Source organism: Micromesistius poutassou (genome assembly GCF_964030765.1).
Source record: "Micromesistius poutassou genome assembly, chromosome: 19".
In the NCBI taxonomy this organism is placed as follows: domain Eukaryota; kingdom Metazoa; phylum Chordata; class Actinopteri; order Gadiformes; family Gadidae; genus Micromesistius; species Micromesistius poutassou.
Genome location: NC_140289.1, coordinates 12580482 through 12599117, shown reverse-complemented (window position 1 = coordinate 12599117; position 18636 = coordinate 12580482). Strand labels below are relative to the sequence as shown.

At 41.5% G+C, this 18636-nt stretch overlaps 33 non-coding genes across 33 annotated transcripts; all 33 read left to right on the top strand.

Annotated features, from left to right (window-relative positions):
• The first annotated feature begins 72 nt into the window (after positions 1 to 72).
• AC3HAE_034619 (transfer RNA threonine (anticodon UGU)) lies at positions 73 to 146 on the top strand. The gene has a single exon. It is a non-coding gene; the product is annotated as a tRNA-Thr (tRNA).
• Positions 147 to 720: 574 nt separating this feature from the next.
• Positions 721 to 793, top strand: AC3HAE_034618 (transfer RNA lysine (anticodon CUU)). The gene has a single exon. It is a non-coding gene; the product is annotated as a tRNA-Lys (tRNA).
• Positions 794 to 1688: 895 nt separating this feature from the next.
• AC3HAE_034617 (transfer RNA lysine (anticodon CUU)) lies at positions 1689 to 1761 on the top strand. Its single transcript has one exon. It is a non-coding gene; the product is annotated as a tRNA-Lys (tRNA).
• An 895-nt stretch (positions 1762 to 2656) lies between these two features.
• AC3HAE_034615 (transfer RNA lysine (anticodon CUU)) lies at positions 2657 to 2729 on the top strand. The gene has a single exon. It is a non-coding gene; the product is annotated as a tRNA-Lys (tRNA).
• Positions 2730 to 2976: 247 nt separating this feature from the next.
• AC3HAE_034614 (transfer RNA threonine (anticodon AGU)) lies at positions 2977 to 3050 on the top strand. The gene has a single exon. It is a non-coding gene; the product is annotated as a tRNA-Thr (tRNA).
• Positions 3051 to 3623: 573 nt separating this feature from the next.
• Positions 3624 to 3696, top strand: AC3HAE_034612 (transfer RNA lysine (anticodon CUU)). The gene has a single exon. It is a non-coding gene; the product is annotated as a tRNA-Lys (tRNA).
• Positions 3697 to 3943: 247 nt separating this feature from the next.
• AC3HAE_034611 (transfer RNA threonine (anticodon AGU)) lies at positions 3944 to 4017 on the top strand. Its single transcript has one exon. It is a non-coding gene; the product is annotated as a tRNA-Thr (tRNA).
• An 893-nt stretch (positions 4018 to 4910) lies between these two features.
• Positions 4911 to 4984, top strand: AC3HAE_034610 (transfer RNA threonine (anticodon AGU)). Its single transcript has one exon. It is a non-coding gene; the product is annotated as a tRNA-Thr (tRNA).
• A 573-nt stretch (positions 4985 to 5557) lies between these two features.
• AC3HAE_034609 (transfer RNA lysine (anticodon CUU)) lies at positions 5558 to 5630 on the top strand. The gene has a single exon. It is a non-coding gene; the product is annotated as a tRNA-Lys (tRNA).
• A 247-nt stretch (positions 5631 to 5877) lies between these two features.
• Positions 5878 to 5951, top strand: AC3HAE_034608 (transfer RNA threonine (anticodon AGU)). Its single transcript has one exon. It is a non-coding gene; the product is annotated as a tRNA-Thr (tRNA).
• A 573-nt stretch (positions 5952 to 6524) lies between these two features.
• On the top strand, positions 6525 to 6597 carry AC3HAE_034607 (transfer RNA lysine (anticodon CUU)). Its single transcript has one exon. It is a non-coding gene; the product is annotated as a tRNA-Lys (tRNA).
• Positions 6598 to 6844: 247 nt separating this feature from the next.
• AC3HAE_034606 (transfer RNA threonine (anticodon AGU)) lies at positions 6845 to 6918 on the top strand. The gene has a single exon. It is a non-coding gene; the product is annotated as a tRNA-Thr (tRNA).
• An 893-nt stretch (positions 6919 to 7811) lies between these two features.
• AC3HAE_034604 (transfer RNA threonine (anticodon AGU)) lies at positions 7812 to 7885 on the top strand. The gene has a single exon. It is a non-coding gene; the product is annotated as a tRNA-Thr (tRNA).
• A 573-nt stretch (positions 7886 to 8458) lies between these two features.
• AC3HAE_034603 (transfer RNA lysine (anticodon CUU)) lies at positions 8459 to 8531 on the top strand. The gene has a single exon. It is a non-coding gene; the product is annotated as a tRNA-Lys (tRNA).
• A 247-nt stretch (positions 8532 to 8778) lies between these two features.
• On the top strand, positions 8779 to 8852 carry AC3HAE_034602 (transfer RNA threonine (anticodon AGU)). Its single transcript has one exon. It is a non-coding gene; the product is annotated as a tRNA-Thr (tRNA).
• Positions 8853 to 9425: 573 nt separating this feature from the next.
• On the top strand, positions 9426 to 9498 carry AC3HAE_034600 (transfer RNA lysine (anticodon CUU)). Its single transcript has one exon. It is a non-coding gene; the product is annotated as a tRNA-Lys (tRNA).
• A 247-nt stretch (positions 9499 to 9745) lies between these two features.
• Positions 9746 to 9819, top strand: AC3HAE_034599 (transfer RNA threonine (anticodon UGU)). Its single transcript has one exon. It is a non-coding gene; the product is annotated as a tRNA-Thr (tRNA).
• A 574-nt stretch (positions 9820 to 10393) lies between these two features.
• AC3HAE_034598 (transfer RNA lysine (anticodon CUU)) lies at positions 10394 to 10466 on the top strand. Its single transcript has one exon. It is a non-coding gene; the product is annotated as a tRNA-Lys (tRNA).
• Positions 10467 to 10713: 247 nt separating this feature from the next.
• On the top strand, positions 10714 to 10787 carry AC3HAE_034597 (transfer RNA threonine (anticodon AGU)). The gene has a single exon. It is a non-coding gene; the product is annotated as a tRNA-Thr (tRNA).
• Positions 10788 to 11680: 893 nt separating this feature from the next.
• Positions 11681 to 11754, top strand: AC3HAE_034596 (transfer RNA threonine (anticodon AGU)). The gene has a single exon. It is a non-coding gene; the product is annotated as a tRNA-Thr (tRNA).
• A 573-nt stretch (positions 11755 to 12327) lies between these two features.
• Positions 12328 to 12400, top strand: AC3HAE_034595 (transfer RNA lysine (anticodon CUU)). Its single transcript has one exon. It is a non-coding gene; the product is annotated as a tRNA-Lys (tRNA).
• Positions 12401 to 12647: 247 nt separating this feature from the next.
• AC3HAE_034592 (transfer RNA threonine (anticodon AGU)) lies at positions 12648 to 12721 on the top strand. Its single transcript has one exon. It is a non-coding gene; the product is annotated as a tRNA-Thr (tRNA).
• Positions 12722 to 13294: 573 nt separating this feature from the next.
• On the top strand, positions 13295 to 13367 carry AC3HAE_034591 (transfer RNA lysine (anticodon CUU)). The gene has a single exon. It is a non-coding gene; the product is annotated as a tRNA-Lys (tRNA).
• Positions 13368 to 13614: 247 nt separating this feature from the next.
• On the top strand, positions 13615 to 13688 carry AC3HAE_034590 (transfer RNA threonine (anticodon AGU)). The gene has a single exon. It is a non-coding gene; the product is annotated as a tRNA-Thr (tRNA).
• A 573-nt stretch (positions 13689 to 14261) lies between these two features.
• Positions 14262 to 14334, top strand: AC3HAE_034589 (transfer RNA lysine (anticodon CUU)). Its single transcript has one exon. It is a non-coding gene; the product is annotated as a tRNA-Lys (tRNA).
• Positions 14335 to 14581: 247 nt separating this feature from the next.
• Positions 14582 to 14655, top strand: AC3HAE_034587 (transfer RNA threonine (anticodon AGU)). The gene has a single exon. It is a non-coding gene; the product is annotated as a tRNA-Thr (tRNA).
• A 573-nt stretch (positions 14656 to 15228) lies between these two features.
• Positions 15229 to 15301, top strand: AC3HAE_034586 (transfer RNA lysine (anticodon CUU)). The gene has a single exon. It is a non-coding gene; the product is annotated as a tRNA-Lys (tRNA).
• Positions 15302 to 15548: 247 nt separating this feature from the next.
• On the top strand, positions 15549 to 15622 carry AC3HAE_034585 (transfer RNA threonine (anticodon AGU)). The gene has a single exon. It is a non-coding gene; the product is annotated as a tRNA-Thr (tRNA).
• Positions 15623 to 16515: 893 nt separating this feature from the next.
• AC3HAE_034584 (transfer RNA threonine (anticodon AGU)) lies at positions 16516 to 16589 on the top strand. The gene has a single exon. It is a non-coding gene; the product is annotated as a tRNA-Thr (tRNA).
• Positions 16590 to 17162: 573 nt separating this feature from the next.
• On the top strand, positions 17163 to 17235 carry AC3HAE_034583 (transfer RNA lysine (anticodon CUU)). Its single transcript has one exon. It is a non-coding gene; the product is annotated as a tRNA-Lys (tRNA).
• Positions 17236 to 17482: 247 nt separating this feature from the next.
• On the top strand, positions 17483 to 17556 carry AC3HAE_034581 (transfer RNA threonine (anticodon AGU)). Its single transcript has one exon. It is a non-coding gene; the product is annotated as a tRNA-Thr (tRNA).
• A 573-nt stretch (positions 17557 to 18129) lies between these two features.
• AC3HAE_034580 (transfer RNA lysine (anticodon CUU)) lies at positions 18130 to 18202 on the top strand. Its single transcript has one exon. It is a non-coding gene; the product is annotated as a tRNA-Lys (tRNA).
• Positions 18203 to 18449: 247 nt separating this feature from the next.
• On the top strand, positions 18450 to 18523 carry AC3HAE_034579 (transfer RNA threonine (anticodon AGU)). The gene has a single exon. It is a non-coding gene; the product is annotated as a tRNA-Thr (tRNA).
• Positions 18524 to 18636: the final 113 nt, after the last annotated feature.

Below are 18636 nucleotides of genomic sequence, written 5' to 3'. Positions count from 1 at the left end.
ACAGATAAGAACATATTGATACTGACTTTTTATTACAAGAATTTGGTAAAGTATTTTGATTCTGTCCAAAGTGGTGCTGTGGCTTAGTTGGTTAAAGTGCCTGTCTTGTAAACAGGAGATCCTGGGTTCAAATCCCAGCAGTACCTTGCAGTCTACAGTATAATTTGACACAAGCATTTCTTGAGGCACCAAATAACATCTTGTCTCATCAGCGTTTGTTTGCTAGTGGTTGCAAACCTGCAAAGTATCTATACAATAGACTTTCCTTCAATGTCAACTATATGTGCACTAACCATAGCAATCTGGCGTTCACTCATGGGTGGGCAGGGGAAAGCATCATGCAATGTATCTATGCAATCTATACAGCTTTCTTTCACCTTATGCCATTACATGAATGTGTTTTAGACATTGGTAAAAATCCCATGGGAGACCAGCAAAAAAATTGCTGGATTTGAAGGTTAGGGTTCCACAAGGTCAATGTGATATTTTGCAACATTGAATACATTTCTCATGCCCGGTTAGCTCAGTCAGTGCATGACTCTTCCATGTCTTTAGACATTGGCACAAGTATTTTGTCTTGATGTGTACAACCATAATTGTATACATTGTCTGTGGCAAAGCAAAGACGACCTCTTAAAGGGTTGATGGGACTAATGCTCATTGATTACTTTGTCTTGGCCAGTTTTGTTTGAAAATTGGCAGGGTCAATATGGTTAAAATGCCCGGTTAGCTCAGTCGGTAGAGCATGAGACTCTTAATCTCAGGGTCGTGGGTTCGAGCCCCACATTGGGCTGCTATGTCTTTAGACATCGGCGTAAGCATTCTGTGAAGATGACTGCAACCGTAATTGTATGCATTGTCTGTGGCAAAAGTAAGCTGCCCTCTTAAGGGGTTGCTGGGAGACCACCATAGGTGTTTTCCCACATCAAGCCTAAGATGCCCATAATTGTAAGTCTTATCACACAGCCACAGATTAGAACAAATTGATACTGACTTTTTATTACAAGAATTTGCTAAAGTATTTTGATTCTGTCCAAAGTGGTGCTGTGGCTTAGTTGGTTAACGTGCATGTCTTGTAAATAGGAGATCCTGGGTTCAAATCCCAGCAGTACCTTGCAGTCTACAGTATAATTTGACACGAGCATTTCTTGAGGCACCAAAAAACATCTCGTCTCATCATCGTTTGTTTGCTAGTGGTTGCAAACCTGCAAAGTATCTATACAATAGACTTTCCTTCGATGTCAACTATATGTGCACTAACCATAGCAATCTGGCGTTCACTCTTGGGTGGGCAGGGGAAAGCATCATGCAATGTATCTATGCAATCTATACAGCTTTCTTTCACCTTATGCCATTACATGAATGTGTTTTAGACATTGGTAAAAATCCCATGGGAGACCAGCAAAAAAATTGCTGGATTTGAAGGTTAGGGTTCCACAAGGTCAATGTGATATTTTGCAACATTGAATACATTTCTCATGCCCGGTTAGCTCAGTCAGTGCATGACTCTTTCATGTCTTTAGACATTGGCACAAGTATTTTGTCTTGATGTGTACAACCATAATTGTATACATTGTCTGTGGCAAAGCAAAGACGACCTCTTAAAGGGTTGATGGGACTGATGCTCATTGATTACTTTGTCTTGGCCAGTTTTGTTTGAAAATTGGCAGGGTCAATAAGGTATATATGCCCGGTTAGCTCAGTCGGTAGAGCATGAGACTCTTAATCTCAGGGTCGTGGGTTCGAGCCCCACATTGGGCTGCTATGTCTTTAGACATCGGCGTAAGCATTCTGTGAAGGTGACTGCAACCGTAATTGTATGCATTGTCTGTGGCAAAAGTAAGCTGCCCTCTTAAGGGGTTGCTGGGAGACCGCCATAGGTGTTTTCCCACATCAAGCCTAAGATGCCCATAACTGTAAGTCTTATCACACAGCCACAGATAAGAACATATTGATACTGACTTTTTATTACAAGAATTTGCTAAAGTATTTTGATTCTGTCCAAAGTGGTGCTGTGGCTTAGTTGGTTAACGTGCATGTCTTGTAAATAGGAGATCCTGGGTTCAAATCCCAGCAGTACCTTGCAGTCTACAGTATAATTTGACACGAGCATTTCTTGAGGCACCAAAAAACATCTCGTCTCATCATCGTTTGTTTGCTAGTGGTTGCAAACCTGCAAAGTATCTATACAATAGACTTTCCTTCGATGTCAACTATATGTGCACTAACCATAGCAATCTGGCGTTCACTCTTGGGTGGGCAGGGGAAAGCATCATGCAATGTATCTATGCAATCTATACAGCTTTCTTTCACCTTATGCCATTACATAAATGTCTTTTAGACATTGGTAAAAATCCCATGGGAGACCAGCAAGAAAATTGCTGGATTTGAAGGTTAGGGTTCCACAAGGTCAATGTGATATTTTGCAACATTGAATACATTTCTCATGCCCGGTTAGCTCAGTCAGTGCATGACTCTTCCATGTCTTTAGACATTGGCACAAGTATTTTGTCTTGATGTGTACAACCATAATTGTATACATTGTCTGTGGCAAAGCAAAGACGACCTCTTAAAGGGTTGATGGGACTAATGCTCATTGATTACTTTGTCTTGGCCAGTTTTGTTTGAAAATTGGCAGGGTCAATATAGTTAACATGCCCGGTTAGCTCAGTCGGTAGAGCATGAGACTCTTAATCTCAGGGTCGTGGGTTCGAGCCCCACATTGGGTTGCAATGTCTGTAGTCATTGTCGTAAGCATTCTGTCAAGATGAGTGCAACTGTAATTGTATACATAGTCTGTGGCAAAAGTAAGCTGCCCTCTTAAGGGGTTGCTGGGAGACCGCCATAGGTGTTTTCCCACATCAAGCCTAAGATGCCCATAACTTTAAGTCTTATCACACAGCCACAGATAAGAACATATTGATACTGACTTTTTATTACAAGAATTTGGTAAAGTATTTTGATTCTGTCTAAAGTGGTGCTGTGGCTTAGTTGGTTAAAGTGCCTGTCTAGTAAACAGGAGATCCTGGGTTCAAATCGCAGCAGTACCTTGCAGTCTGCAGTATAATTTGATACAAGCTTTTCTTGAGGCACCAAAAAACATCTCGTCCCATCAGCGTTTTTTGCTAGTGGTTGCAAACCTGCAAAGTATCTATACAATAGACTTTCCTTCAATGTCAACTATATGTGCACTAACCATAGCAATCTGGCGTTCACTCTTGGGTGGGCAGGGGAAAGCGTCATGCAATGTATCTATGCAATCTATACAGCTTTCTTTCACCTTATGCCATTACATAAATGTCTTTTAGACATTGGTAAAAATCCCATGGGAGACCAGCAAGAAAATTGCTGGATTTGAAGGTTAGGGTTCCACAAGGTCAATGTGATATTTTGCAACATTGAATACATTTGTCATGCCCGGTTAGCTCAGTCAGTGCATGACTCTTCCATGTCTTTAGACATTGGCACAAGTATTTTGCCTTGATGTGTACAACCATAATTGTATACATTGTCTGTGGCAAAGCAAAGACGACCTCTTAAAGGGTTGATGGGACTAATGCTCATTGATTACTTTGTCTTGGCCAGTTTTGTTTGAAAAGTGGCAGGGTCAATATAGTTAAAATGCCCGGTTAGCTCAGTCGGTAGAGCATGAGACTCTTAATCTCAGGGTCGTGGGTTCGAGCCCCACATTGGGCTGCTATGTCTTTAGACATCGGTGTAAGCATTCTGTGAAGATGACTGCAACCGTAATTGTATGCATTGTCTGTGGCAAAAGTAAGCTGCCCTCTTAAGGGGTTGCTGGGAGACCACCATAGGTGTTTTCCCACATCAAGCCTAAGATGCCCATAACTGTAAGTCTTATCACACAGCCACAGATAAGAACATATTGATACTGACTTTTTATTACAAGAATATGGTAAAGTATTTTGATACTGTCTAAAGTGGTGCTGTGGCTTAGTTGGTTAAAGTGCCTGTCTAGTAAACAGGAGATCCTGGGTTCAAATCCCAGCAGTACCTTGCAGTCTGCAGTATAATTTGATACAAGCTTTTCTTGAGGCACCAAAAAACATCTCGTCTCATCAGCGTTTTTTGCTAGTGGTTGCAAACCTGCAAAGTATCTATACAATAGACTTTCCTTCAATGTCAACTATATGTGCACTAACCATAGCAATCTGGCGTTCACTCTTGGGTGGGCAGGGGAAAGCGTCATGCAATGTATCTATGCAATCTATACAGCTTTCTTTCACCTTATGCCATTACATAAATGTCTTTTAGACATTGGTAAAAATCCCATGGGAGACCAGCAAGAAAATTGCTGGATTTGAAGGTTAGGGTTCCACAAGGTCAATGTGATATTTTGCAACATTGAATACATTTGTCATGCCCGGTTAGCTCAGTCAGTGCATGACTCTTCCATGTCTTTAGACATTGGCACAAGTATTTTGTCTTGATGTGTACAACCATAATTGTATACATTGTCTGTGGCAAAGCAAAGACGACCTCTTAAAGGGTTGATGGGACTGATGCTCATTGATTACTTTGTCTTGGCCAGTTTTGTTTGAAAATTGGCAGGGTCAATAAGGTATAAATGCCCGGTTAGCTCAGTCGGTAGAGCATGAGAGTCTTAATCTCAGGGTCGTGGGTTCGAGCCCCACATTGGGCTGCAATGTCTGTAGTCATTGGCGTAAGCAGTCTGTCAAGATGAGTGCAACTATAATTGTATATATAGTCTGTGGCAAAAGTAAGCTGCCCTCTTAAGGGGTTGCTGGGAGACCGCCATAGGTGTTTTCCCACATCAAGCCTAAGATGCCCATAACTGTAAGTCTTATCACACAGCCACAGATAAGAACATATTGATACTGACTTTTTATTACAAGAATTTGGTAAAGTATTTTGATTCTGTCTACAGTGGTGCTGTGGCTTAGTTGGTTAAAGTGCCTGTCTAGTAAACAGGAGATCCTGGGTTCAAATCCCAGCAGTACCTTGCAGTCTGCAGTATAATTTGATACAAGCTTTTCTTGAGGCACCAAAAAACATCTCGTCTCATCAGCCTTTTTTGCTAGTGGTTGCAAACCTGCAAAGTATCTATACAATAGACTTTCCTTCAATGTCAACTATATGTGCACTAACCATAGCAATCTGGCGTTCACTCTTGGGTGGGCAGGGGAAAGCGTCATGCAATGTATCTATGCAATCTATACAGCTTTCTTTCACCTTATGCCATTACATAAATATCTTTTAGACATTGGTAAAAATCCCATGGGAGACCAGCAAGAAAATTGCTGGATTTGAAGGTTAGGGTTCCACAAGGTCAATGTGATATTTTGCAACATTGAATACATTTCTCATGCCCGGTTAGCTCAGTCAGTGCATGACTCTTCCATGTCTTTAGACATTGGCACAAGTATTTTGTCTTGATGTGTACAACCATAATTGTATACATTGTCTGTGGCAAAGCAAAGACGACCTCTTAAAGGGTTGATGGGACTAATGCTCATTGATTACTTTGTCTTGGCCAGTTTTGTTTGAAAATTGGCAGGGTCAATATTGTTAAAATGCCCGGTTAGCTCAGTCGGTAGAGCATGAGACTCTTAATCTCAGGGTCGTGGGTTCGAGCCCCACATTGGGCTGCTATGTCTTTAGACATCGGCGTAAGCATTCTGTGAAGATGACTGCAACCGTAATTGTATGCATTGTCTGTGGCAAAAGTAAGCTGCCCTCTTAAGGGGTTGCTGGGAGACCACCATAGGTGTTTTCCCACATCAAGCCTAAGATGCCCATAACTGTAAGTCTTATCACACAGCCACAGATAAGAACATATTGATACTGACTTTTTATTACAAGAATTTGGTAAAGTATTTTGATACTGTCTAAAGTGGTGCTGTGGCTTAGTTGGTTAAAGTGCCTGTCTAGTAAACAGGAGATCCTGGGTTCAAATCGCAGCAGTACCTTGCAGTCTGCAGTATAATTTGATACAAGCTTTTCTTGAGGCACCAAAAAACATCTCGTCCCATCAGCGTTTTTTGCTAGTGGTTGCAAACCTGCAAAGTATCTATACAATAGACTTTCCTTCAATGTCAACTATATGTGCACTAACCATAGCAATCTGGCGTTCACTCTTGGGTGGGCAGGGGAAAGCGTCATGCAATGTATCTATGCAATCTATACAGCTTTCTTTCACCTTATGCCATTACATAAATGTCTTTTAGACATTGGTAAAAATCCCATGGGAGACCAGCAAGAAAATTGCTGGATTTGAAGGTTAGGGTTCCACAAGGTCAATGTGATATTTTGCAACATTGAATACATTTGTCATGCCCGGTTAGCTCAGTCAGTGCATGACTCTTCCATGTCTTTAGACATTGGCACAAGTATTTTGCCTTGATGTGTACAACCATAATTGTATACATTGTCTGTGGCAAAGCAAAGACGACCTCTTAAAGGGTTGATGGGACTAATGCTCATTGATTACTTTGTCTTGGCCAGTTTTGTTTGAAAAGTGGCAGGGTCAATATAGTTAAAATGCCCGGTTAGCTCAGTCGGTAGAGCATGAGACTCTTAATCTCAGGGTCGTGGGTTCGAGCCCCACATTGGGCTGCTATGTCTTTAGACATCGGTGTAAGCATTCTGTGAAGATGACTGCAACCGTAATTGTATGCATTGTCTGTGGCAAAAGTAAGCTGCCCTCTTAAGGGGTTGCTGGGAGACCACCATAGGTGTTTTCCCACATCAAGCCTAAGATGCCCATAACTGTAAGTCTTATCACACAGCCACAGATAAGAACATATTGATACTGACTTTTTATTACAAGAATATGGTAAAGTATTTTGATACTGTCTAAAGTGGTGCTGTGGCTTAGTTGGTTAAAGTGCCTGTCTAGTAAACAGGAGATCCTGGGTTCAAATCCCAGCAGTACCTTGCAGTCTGCAGTATAATTTGATACAAGCTTTTCTTGAGGCACCAAAAAACATCTCGTCTCATCAGCGTTTTTTGCTAGTGGTTGCAAACCTGCAAAGTATCTATACAATAGACTTTCCTTCAATGTCAACTATATGTGCACTAACCATAGCAATCTGGCGTTCACTCTTGGGTGGGCAGGGGAAAGCGTCATGCAATGTATCTATGCAATCTATACAGCTTTCTTTCACCTTATGCCATTACATAAATGTCTTTTAGACATTGGTAAAAATCCCATGGGAGACCAGCAAGAAAATTGCTGGATTTGAAGGTTAGGGTTCCACAAGGTCAATGTGATATTTTGCAACATTGAATACATTTGTCATGCCCGGTTAGCTCAGTCAGTGCATGACTCTTCCATGTCTTTAGACATTGGCACAAGTATTTTGTCTTGATGTGTACAACCATAATTGTATACATTGTCTGTGGCAAAGCAAAGACGACCTCTTAAAGGGTTGATGGGACTGATGCTCATTGATTACTTTGTCTTGGCCAGTTTTGTTTGAAAATTGGCAGGGTCAATAAGGTATAAATGCCCGGTTAGCTCAGTCGGTAGAGCATGAGAGTCTTAATCTCAGGGTCGTGGGTTCGAGCCCCACATTGGGCTGCAATGTCTGTAGTCATTGGCGTAAGCAGTCTGTCAAGATGAGTGCAACTATAATTGTATATATAGTCTGTGGCAAAAGTAAGCTGCCCTCTTAAGGGGTTGCTGGGAGACCGCCATAGGTGTTTTCCCACATCAAGCCTAAGATGCCCATAACTGTAAGTCTTATCACACAGCCACAGATAAGAACATATTGATACTGACTTTTTATTACAAGAATTTGGTAAAGTATTTTGATTCTGTCTACAGTGGTGCTGTGGCTTAGTTGGTTAAAGTGCCTGTCTAGTAAACAGGAGATCCTGGGTTCAAATCCCAGCAGTACCTTGCAGTCTGCAGTATAATTTGATACAAGCTTTTCTTGAGGCACCAAAAAACATCTCGTCTCATCAGCCTTTTTTGCTAGTGGTTGCAAACCTGCAAAGTATCTATACAATAGACTTTCCTTCAATGTCAACTATATGTGCACTAACCATAGCAATCTGGCGTTCACTCTTGGGTGGGCAGGGGAAAGCGTCATGCAATGTATCTATGCAATCTATACAGCTTTCTTTCACCTTATGCCATTACATAAATATCTTTTAGACATTGGTAAAAATCCCATGGGAGACCAGCAAGAAAATTGCTGGATTTGAAGGTTAGGGTTCCACAAGGTCAATGTGATATTTTGCAACATTGAATACATTTCTCATGCCCGGTTAGCTCAGTCAGTGCATGACTCTTCCATGTCTTTAGACATTGGCACAAGTATTTTGTCTTGATGTGTACAACCATAATTGTATACATTGTCTGTGGCAAAGCAAAGACGACCTCTTAAAGGGTTGATGGGACTAATGCTCATTGATTACTTTGTCTTGGCCAGTTTTGTTTGAAAATTGGCAGGGTCAAAATTGTTAAAATGCCCGGTTAGCTCAGTCGGTAGAGCATGAGACTCTTAATCTCAGGGTCGTGGGTTCGAGCCCCACATTGGGCTGCTATGTCTTTAGACATCGGCGTAAGCATTCTGTGAAGATGACTGCAACCGTAATTGTATGCATTGTCTGTGGCAAAAGTAAGCTGCCCTCTTAAGGGGTTGCTGGGAGACCACCATAGGTGTTTTCCCACATCAAGCCTAAGATGCCCATAACTGTAAGTCTTATCACACAGCCACAGATAAGAACATATTGATACTGACTTTTTATTACAAGAATTTGGTAAAGTATTTTGATACTGTCTAAAGTGGTGCTGTGGCTTAGTTGGTTAAAGTGCCTGTCTAGTAAACAGGAGATCCTGGGTTCAAATCCCAGCAGTACCTTGCAGTCTGCAGTATAATTTGATACAAGCTTTTCTTGAGGCACCAAAAAACATCTCGTCTCATCAGCGTTTTTTGCTAGTGGTTGCAAACCTGCAAAGTATCTATACAATAGACTTTCCTTCAATGTCAACTATATGTGCACTAACCATAGCAATCTGGCGTTCACTCTTGGGTGGGCAGGGGAAAGCGTCATGCAATGTATCTATGCAATCTATACAGCTTTCTTTCACCTTATGCCATTACATAAATGTCTTTTAGACATTGGTAAAAATCCCATGGGAGACCAGCAAGAAAATTGCTGGATTTGAAGGTTAGGGTTCCACAAGGTCAATGTGATATTTTGCAACATTGAATACATTTGTCATGCCCGGTTAGCTCAGTCAGTGCATGACTCTTCCATGTCTTTAGACATTGGCACAAGTATTTTGTCTTGATGTGTACAACCATAATTGTATACATTGTCTGTGGCAAAGCAAAGACGACCTCTTAAAGGGTTGATGGGACTAATGCTCATTGATTACTTTGTCTTGGCCAGTTTTGTTTGAAAATTGGCAGGGTCAATATGGTTAAAATGCCCGGTTAGCTCAGTCGGTAGAGCATGAGACTCTTAATCTCAGGGTCGTGGGTTCGAGCCCCACATTGGGCTGCTATGTCTTTAGACATCGGCGTAAGCATTCTGTGAAGATGACTGCAACCGTAATTGTATGCATTGTCTGTGGCAAAAGTAAGCTGCCCTCTTAAGGGGTTGCTGGGAGACCACCATAGGTGTTTTCCCACATCAAGCCTAAGATGCCCATAACTGTAAGTCTTATCACACAGCCACAGATTAGAACAAATTGATACTGACTTTTTATTACAAGAATTTGCTAAAGTATTTTGATTCTGTCCAAAGTGGTGCTGTGGCTTAGTTGGTTAACGTGCCTGTCTTGTAAACAGGAGATCCTGGGTTCAAATCCCAGCAGTACCTTGCAGTCTACAGTATAATTTGACACGAGCATTTCTTGAGGCACCAAAAAACATCTCGTCTCATCAGCGTTTGTTTGCTAGTGGTTGCAAACCTGCAAAGTATCTATACAATAGACTTTCCTTCGATGTCAACTATATGTGCACTAACCATAGCAATCTGGCGTTCACTCTTGGGTAGGCAGGGGAAAGCATCATGCAATGTATCTATGCAATATATACAGCTTTCTTTCACCTTATGCCATTACATGAATGTGTTTTAGACATTGGTAAAAATCCCATGGGAGACCAGCAAAAAAATTGCTGGATTTGAAGGTTAGGGTTCCACAAGGTCAATGTGATATTTTGCAACATTGAATACATTTCTCATGCCCGGTTAGCTCAGTCAGTGCATGACTCTTCCATGTCTTTAGACATTGGCACAAGTATTTTGTCTTGATGTGTACAACCATAATTGTATACATTGTCTGTGGCAAAGCAAAGACGACCTCTTAAAGGGTTGATGGGACTGATGCTCATTGATTACTTTGTCTTGGCCAGTTTTGTTTGAAAATTGGCAGGGTCAATAAGGCATATTTGCCCGGTTAGCTCAGTCGGTAGAGCATGAGACTCTTAATCTCAGGGTCGTGGGTTCGAGCCCCACATTGGGCTGCAATGTCTGTAGTCATTGGCGTAAGCAGTCTGTCAAGATGAGTGCAACTATAATTGTATATATAGTCTGTGGCAAAAGTAAGCTGTCCTCTTAAGGGGTTGCTGGGAGACCGCCATAGGTGTTTTCCCACATCAAGCCTAAGATGCCCATAACTGTAAGTCTTATCACACAGCCACAGATAAGAACATATTGATACTGACTTTTTATTACAAGAATTTGGTAAAGTATTTTGATTCTGTCTACAGTGGTGCTGTGGCTTAGTTGGTTAAAGTGCCTGTCTAGTAAAGAGGAGATCCTGGGTTCAAATCCCAGCAGTACCTTGCAGTCTGCAGTATAATTTGATACAAGCTTTTCTTGAGGCACCAAAAAACATCTCGTCTCATCAGCGTTTTTTGCTAGTGGTTGCAAACCTGCAAAGTATCTATACAATAGACTTTCCTTCAATGTCAACTATATGTGCACTAACCATAGCAATCTGGCGTTCACTCTTGGGTGGGCAGGGGAAAGCGTCATGCAATGTATCTATGCAATCTATACAGCTTTCTTTCACCTTATGCCATTACATAAATGTCTTTTAGACATTGGTAAAAATCCCATGGGAGACCAGCAAGAAAATTGCTGGATTTGAAGGTTAGGGTTCCACAAGGTCAATGTGATATTTTGCAACATTGAATACATTTCTCATGCCCGGTTAGCTCAGTCAGTGCATGACTCTTCCATGTCTTTAGACATTGGCACAAGTAATTTGTCTTGATGTGTACAACCATAATTGTATACATTGTCTGTGGCAAAGCAAAGACGACCTCTTAAAGGGTTGATGGGACTAATGCTCATTGATTACTTTGTCTTGGCCAGTTTTGTTTGAAAATTGGCAGGGTCAATATTGTTAAAATGCTCGGTTAGCTCAGTCGGTAGAGCATGAGACTCTTAATCTCAGGGTCGTGGGTTCGAGCCCCACATTGGGCTGCTATGTCTTTAGACATCGGCGTAAGCATTCTGTGAAGATGACTGCAACCGTAATTGTATGCATTGTCTGTGGCAAAAGTAAGCTGCCCTCTTAAGGGGTTGCTGGGAGACCACCATAGGTGTTTTCCCACATCAAGCCTAAGATGCCCATAACTGTAAGTCTTATCACACAGCCACAGATAAGAACATATTGATACTGACTTTTTATTACAAGAATTTGGTAAAGTATTTTGATTCTGTCTAAAGTGGTGCTGTGGCTTAGTTGGTTAAAGTGCCTGTCTAGTAAAGAGGAGATCTTGGGTTCAAATCCCAGCAGTACCTTGCAGTCTGCAGTATAATTTGATACAAGCTTTTCTTGAGGCACCAAAAAACATCTCGTCTCATCAGCGTCTTTTGCTAGTGGTTGCAAACCTGCAAAGTATCTATACAATAGACTTTCCTTCGATGTCAACTATATGTGCACTAACCATAGCAATCTGGCGTTCACTCTTGGGTGGGCAGGGGAAAGCATCATGCAATGTATCTATGCAATCTATACAGCTTTCTTTCACCTTATGCCATTACATGAATGTGTTTTAGACATTGGTAAAAATCCCATGGGAGACCAGCAAGAAAATTGCTGGATTTGAAGGTTAGGGTTCCACAAGGTCAATGTGATATTTTGCAACATTGAATACATTTCTCATGCCCGGTTAGCTCAGTCAGTGCATGACTCTTCCATGTCTTTAGACATTGGCACAAGTATTTTGTCTTGATGTGTACAACCATAATTGTATACATTGTCTGTGGCAAAGCAAAGACGACCTCTTAAAGGGTTGATGGGACTGATGCTCATTGATTACTTTGTCTTGGCCAGTTTTGTTTGAAAATTGGCAGGGTCAATAAGGTATATATGCCTGGTTAGCTCAGTCGGTAGAGCATGAGACTCTTAATCTCAGGGTCGTGGGTTCGAGCCCCACATTGGGCTGCTATGTCTTTAGACATCGGCGTAAGCATTCTGTGAAGATGACTGCAACCGTAATTGTATGCATTGTCTGTGGCAAAAGTAAGCTGCCCTCTTAAGGGGTTGCTGGGAGACCACCATAGGTGTTTTCCCACATCAAGCCTAAGATGCCCATAACTGTAAGTCTTATCACACAGCCACAGATAAGAACATATTGATACTGACTTTTTATTACAAGAATTTGGTAAAGTATTTTGATTCTGTCTAAAGTGGTGCTGTGGCTTAGTTGGTTAAAGTGCCTGTCTAGTAAACAGGAGATCCTGGGTTCAAATCCCAGCAGTACCTTGCAGTCTGCAGTATATTTTGATACAAGCTTTTCTTGAGGCACCAAAAAACATCTCGTCTCATCAGCGTCTTTTGCTAGTGGTTGCAAACCTGCAAAGTATCTATACAATAGACTTTCCTTCAATGTCAACTATATGTGCACTAACCATAGCAATCTGGCGTTCACTCTTGGGTGGGCAGGGGAAAGCGTCATGCAATGTATCTATGCAATCTATACAGCTTTCTTTCACCTTATGCCATTACATGAATGTGTTTTAGACATTGGTAAAAATCCCATGGGAGACCAGCAAGAAAATTGCTGGATTTGAAGGTTAGGGTTCCACAAGGTCAATGTGATATTTTGCAACATTGAATACATTTCTCATGCCCGGTTAGCTCAGTCAGTGCATGACTCTTCCATGTCTTTAGACATTGGCACAAGTATTTTGTCTTGATGTGTACAACCATAATTGTATTCATTGTCTGTGGCAAAGCAAAGACGACCTCTTAAAGGGTTGATGGGACTAATGCTCATTGATTACTTTGTCTTGGCCAGTTTTGTTTGAAAATTGGCAGGGTCAATAAGGCATATATGCCCGGTTAGCTCAGTCGGTAGAGCATGAGACTCTTAATCTCAGGGTCGTGGGTTCGAGCCCCACATTGGGCTGCAATGTCTGTAGTCATTGGCGTAAGCAGTCTGTCAAGATGAGTGCAACTATAATTGTATATATAGTCTGTGGCAAAAGTAAGCTGTCCTCTTAAGGGGTTGCTGGGAGACCGCCATAGGTGTTTTCCCACATCAAGCCTAAGATGCCCATAACTGTAAGTCTTATCACACAGCCACAGATAAGAACATATTGATACTGACTTTTTATTACAAGAATTTGGTAAAGTATTTTGATTCTGTCTACAGTGGTGCTGTGGCTTAGTTGGTTAAAGTGCCTGTCTAGTAAACAGGAGATCCTGGGTTCAAATCCCAGCAGTACCTTGCAGTCTGCAGTATAATTTGATACAAGCTTTTCTTGAGGCACCAAAAAACATCTCGTCTCATCAGCCTTTTTTGCTAGTGGTTGCAAACCTGCAAAGTATCTATACAATAGACTTTCCTTCAATGTCAACTATATGTGCACTAACCATAGCAATCTGGCGTTCACTCTTGGGTGGGCAGGGGAAAGCGTCATGCAATGTATCTATGCAATCTATACAGCTTTCTTTCACCTTATGCCATTACATAAATATCTTTTAGACATTGGTAAAAATCCCATGGGAGACCAGCAAGAAAATTGCTGGATTTGAAGGTTAGGGTTCCACAAGGTCAATGTGATATTTTGCAACATTGAATACATTTCTCATGCCCGGTTAGCTCAGTCAGTGCATGACTCTTCCATGTCTTTAGACATTGGCACAAGTATTTTGTCTTGATGTGTACAACCATAATTGTATACATTGTCTGTGGCAAAGCAAAGACGACCTCTTAAAGGGTTGATGGGACTAATGCTCATTGATTACTTTGTCTTGGCCAGTTTTGTTTGAAAATTGGCAGGGTCAATATTGTTAAAATGCCCGGTTAGCTCAGTCGGTAGAGCATGAGACTCTTAATCTCAGGGTCGTGGGTTCGAGCCCCACATTGGGCTGCTATGTCTTTAGACATCGGCGTAAGCATTCTGTGAAGATGACTGCAACCGTAATTGTATGCATTGTCTGTGGCAAAAGTAAGCTGCCCTCTTAAGGGGTTTCTGGGAGACCACCATAGGTGTTTTCCCACATCAAGCCTAAGATGCCCATAACTGTAAGTCTTATCACACAGCCACAGATAAGAACATATTGATACTGACTTTTTATTACAAGAATTTGGTAAAGTATTTTGATTCTGTCTAAAGTGGTGCTGTGGCTTAGTTGGTTAAAGTGCCTGTCTAGTAAAGAGGAGATCCTGGGTTCAAATCCCAGCAGTACCTTGCAGTCTGCAGTATAATTTGATACAAGCTTTTCTTGAGGCACCAAAAAACATCTCGTCTCATCAGCGTCTTTTGCTAGTGGTTGCAAACCTGCAAAGTATCTATACAATAGACTTTCCTTCGATGTCAACTATATGTGCACTAACCATAGCAATCTGGCGTTCACTCTTGGGTGGGCAGGGGAAAGCATCATGCAATGTATCTATGCAATCTATACAGCTTTCTTTCACCTTATGCCATTACATGAATGTGTTTTAGACATTGGTAAAAATCCCATGGGAGACCAGCAAGAAAATTGCTGGATTTGAAGGTTAGGGTTCCACAAGGTCAATGTGATATTTTGCAACATTGAATACATTTCTCATGCCCGGTTAGCTCAGTCAGTGCATGACTCTTCCATGTCTTTAGACATTGGCACAAGTATTTTGTCTTGATGTGTACAACCATAATTGTATACATTGTCTGTGGCAAAGCAAAGACGACCTCTTAAAGGGTTGATGGGACTGATGCTCATTGATTACTTTGTCTTGGCCAGTTTTGTTTGAAAATTGGCAGGGTCAATATGGTAAATATGCCCGGTTAGCTCAGTCGGTAGAGCATGAGACTCTTAATCTCAGGGTCGTGGGTTCGAGCCCCACATTGGGCTGCTATGTCTTTAGACATCGGCGTAAGCATTCTGTGAAGATGACTGCAACCGTAATTGTATTCATTGTCTGTGGCAAAAGTAAGCTGCCCTCTTAAGGGGTTGCTGGGAGACCACCATAGGTGTTTTCCCACATCAAGCCTAAGATGCCCATAACTGTAAGTCTTATCACACAGCCACAGATAGGAACATATTGATACTGACTTTTTATTACAAGAATTTGGTAAAGTATTTTGATTCTGTCTAAAGTGGTGCTGTGGCTTAGTTGGTTAAAGTGCCTGTCTAGTAAACAGGAGATCCTGGGTTCAAATCCCAGCAGTACCTTGCAGTCTGCAGTATAATTTGATACAAGCTTTTCTTGAGGCACCAAAAAACATCTCGTCTCATCAGCGTTTTTTGCTAGTGGTTGCAAACCTGCAAAGTATCTATACAATAGACTTTCCTTCAATGTCAACTATATGTGCACTAACCATAGCAATCTGGCGTTCACTCTTGGGTGGGCAGGGGAAAGCGTCATGCAATGTATCTATGCAATCTATACAGCTTTCTTTCACCTTATGCCATTACATAAATGTCTTTTAGACATTGGTAAAAATCCCATGGGAGACCAGCAAGAAAATTGCTGGATTTGAAGGTTAGGGTTCCACAAGGTCAATGTGATATTTTGCAACATTGAATACATTTCTCATGCCCGGTTAGCTCAGTCAGTGCATGACTCTTCCATGTCTTTAGACATTGGCACAAGTAATTTGTCTTGATGTGTACAACCATAATTGTATACATTGTCTGTGGCAAAGCAAAGACGACCTCTTAAAGGGTTGATGGGACTAATGCTCATTGATTACTTTGTCTTGGCCAGTTTTGTTTGAAAATTGGCAGGGTCAATATTGTTAAAATGCTCGGTTAGCTCAGTCGGTAGAGCATGAGACTCTTAATCTCAGGGTCGTGGGTTCGAGCCCCACATTGGGCTGCTATGTCTTTAGACATCGGCGTAAGCATTCTGTGAAGATGACTGCAACCGTAATTGTATGCATTGTCTGTGGCAAAAGTAAGCTGCCCTCTTAAGGGGTTGCTGGGAGACCACCATAGGTGTTTTCCCACATCAAGCCTAAGATGCCCATAACTGTAAGTCTTATCACACAGCCACAGATAAGAACATATTGATACTGACTTTTTATTACAAGAATTTGGTAAAGTATTTTGATTCTGTCTAAAGTGGTGCTGTGGCTTAGTTGGTTAAAGTGCCTGTCTAGTAAAGAGGAGATCCTGGGTTCAAATCCCAGCAGTACCTTGCAGTCTGCAGTATAATTTGATACAAGCTTTTCTTGAGGCACCAAAAAACATCTCGTCTCATCAGCGTCTTTTGCTAGTGGTTGCAAACCTGCAAAGTATCTATACAATAGACTTTCCTTCGATGTCAACTATATGTGCACTAACCATAGCAATCTGGCGTTCACTCTTGGGTGGGCAGGGGAAAGCATCATGCAATGTATCTATGCAATCTATACAGCTTTCTTTCACCTTATGCCATTACATGAATGTGTTTTAGACATTGGTAAAAATCCCATGGGAGACCAGCAAGAAAATTGCTGGATTTGAAGGTTAGGGTTCCACAAGGTCAATGTGATATTTTGCAACATTGAATACATTTCTCATGCCCGGTTAGCTCAGTCAGTGCATGACTCTTCCATGTCTTTAGACATTGGCACAAGTATTTTGTCTTGATGTGTACAACCATAATTGTATACATTGTCTGTGGCAAAGCAAAGACGACCTCTTAAAGGGTTGATGGGACTGATGCTCATTGATTACTTTGTCTTGGCCAGTTTTGTTTGAAAATTGGCAGGGTCAATAAGGTATATATGCCTGGTTAGCTCAGTCGGTAGAGCATGAGACTCTTAATCTCAGGGTCGTGGGTTCGAGCCCCACATTGGGCTGCTATGTCTTTAGACATCGGCGTAAGCATTCTGTGAAGATGACTGCAACCGTAATTGTATGCATTGTCTGTGGCAAAAGTAAGCTGCCCTCTTAAGGGGTTGCTGGGAGACCACCATAGGTGTTTTCCCACATCAAGCCTAAGATGCCCATAACTGTAAGTCTTATCACACAGCCACAGATAAGAACATATTGATACTGACTTTTTATTACAAGAATTTGGTAAAGTATTTTGATTCTGTCTAAAGTGGTGCTGTGGCTTAGTTGGTTAAAGTGCCTGTCTAGTAAACAGGAGATCCTGGGTTCAAATCCCAGCAGTACCTTGCAGTCTGCAGTATATTTTGATACAAGCTTTTCTTGAGGCACCAAAAAACATCTCGTCTCATCAGCGTCTTTTGCTAGTGGTTGCAAACCTGCAAAGTATCTATACAATAGACTTTCCTTCAATGTCAACTATATGTGCACTAACCATAGCAATCTGGCGTTCACTCTTGGGTGGGCAGGGGAAAGCGTCATGCAATGTATCTATGCAATCTATACAGCTTTCTTTCACCTTATGCCATTACATGAATGTGTTTTAGACATTGGTAAAAATCCCATGGGAGACCAGCAAGAAAATTGCTGGATTTGAAGGTTAGGGTTCCACAAGGTCAATGTGATATTTTGCAACATTGAATACATTTCTCATGCCCGGTTAGCTCAGTCAGTGCATGACTCTTCCATGTCTTTAGACATTGGCACAAGTATTTTGTCTTGATGTGTACAACCATAATTGTATTCATTGTCTGTGGCAAAGCAAAGACAACCTCTTAAAGGGTTGATGGGACTAATGCTCATTGATTACTTTGTCTTGGCCAGTTTTGTTTGAAAATTGGCAGGGTCAATAAGGCATATATGCCCGGTTAGCTCAGTCGGTAGAGCATGAGACTCTTAATCTCAGGGTCGTGGGTTCGAGCCCCACATTGGGCTGCAGTGTCTGTAGTCATTGGCGTAAGCAGTCTGTCAAGATGAGTGCAACTATAATTGTATATATAGTCTGTGGCAAAAGTAAGCTGTCCTCTTAAGGGGTTGCTGGGAGACCGCCATAGGTGTTTTCCCACATCAAGCCTAAGATGCCCATAACTGTAAGTCTTATCACACAGCCACAGATAAGAACATATTGATACTGACTTTTTATTACAAGAATTTGGTAAAGTATTTTGATTCTGTCTACAGTGGTGCTGTGGCATAGTTGGTTAAAGTGCCTGTCTAGTAAACAGGAGATCCTGGGTTCAAATCCCAGCAGTACCTTGCAGTCTGCAGTATAATTTGATACAAGCTTTTCTTGAGGCACCAAAAAACATCTCGTCTCATCAGCCTTTTTTGCTAGTGGTTGCAAACCTGCAAAGTATCTATACAATAGA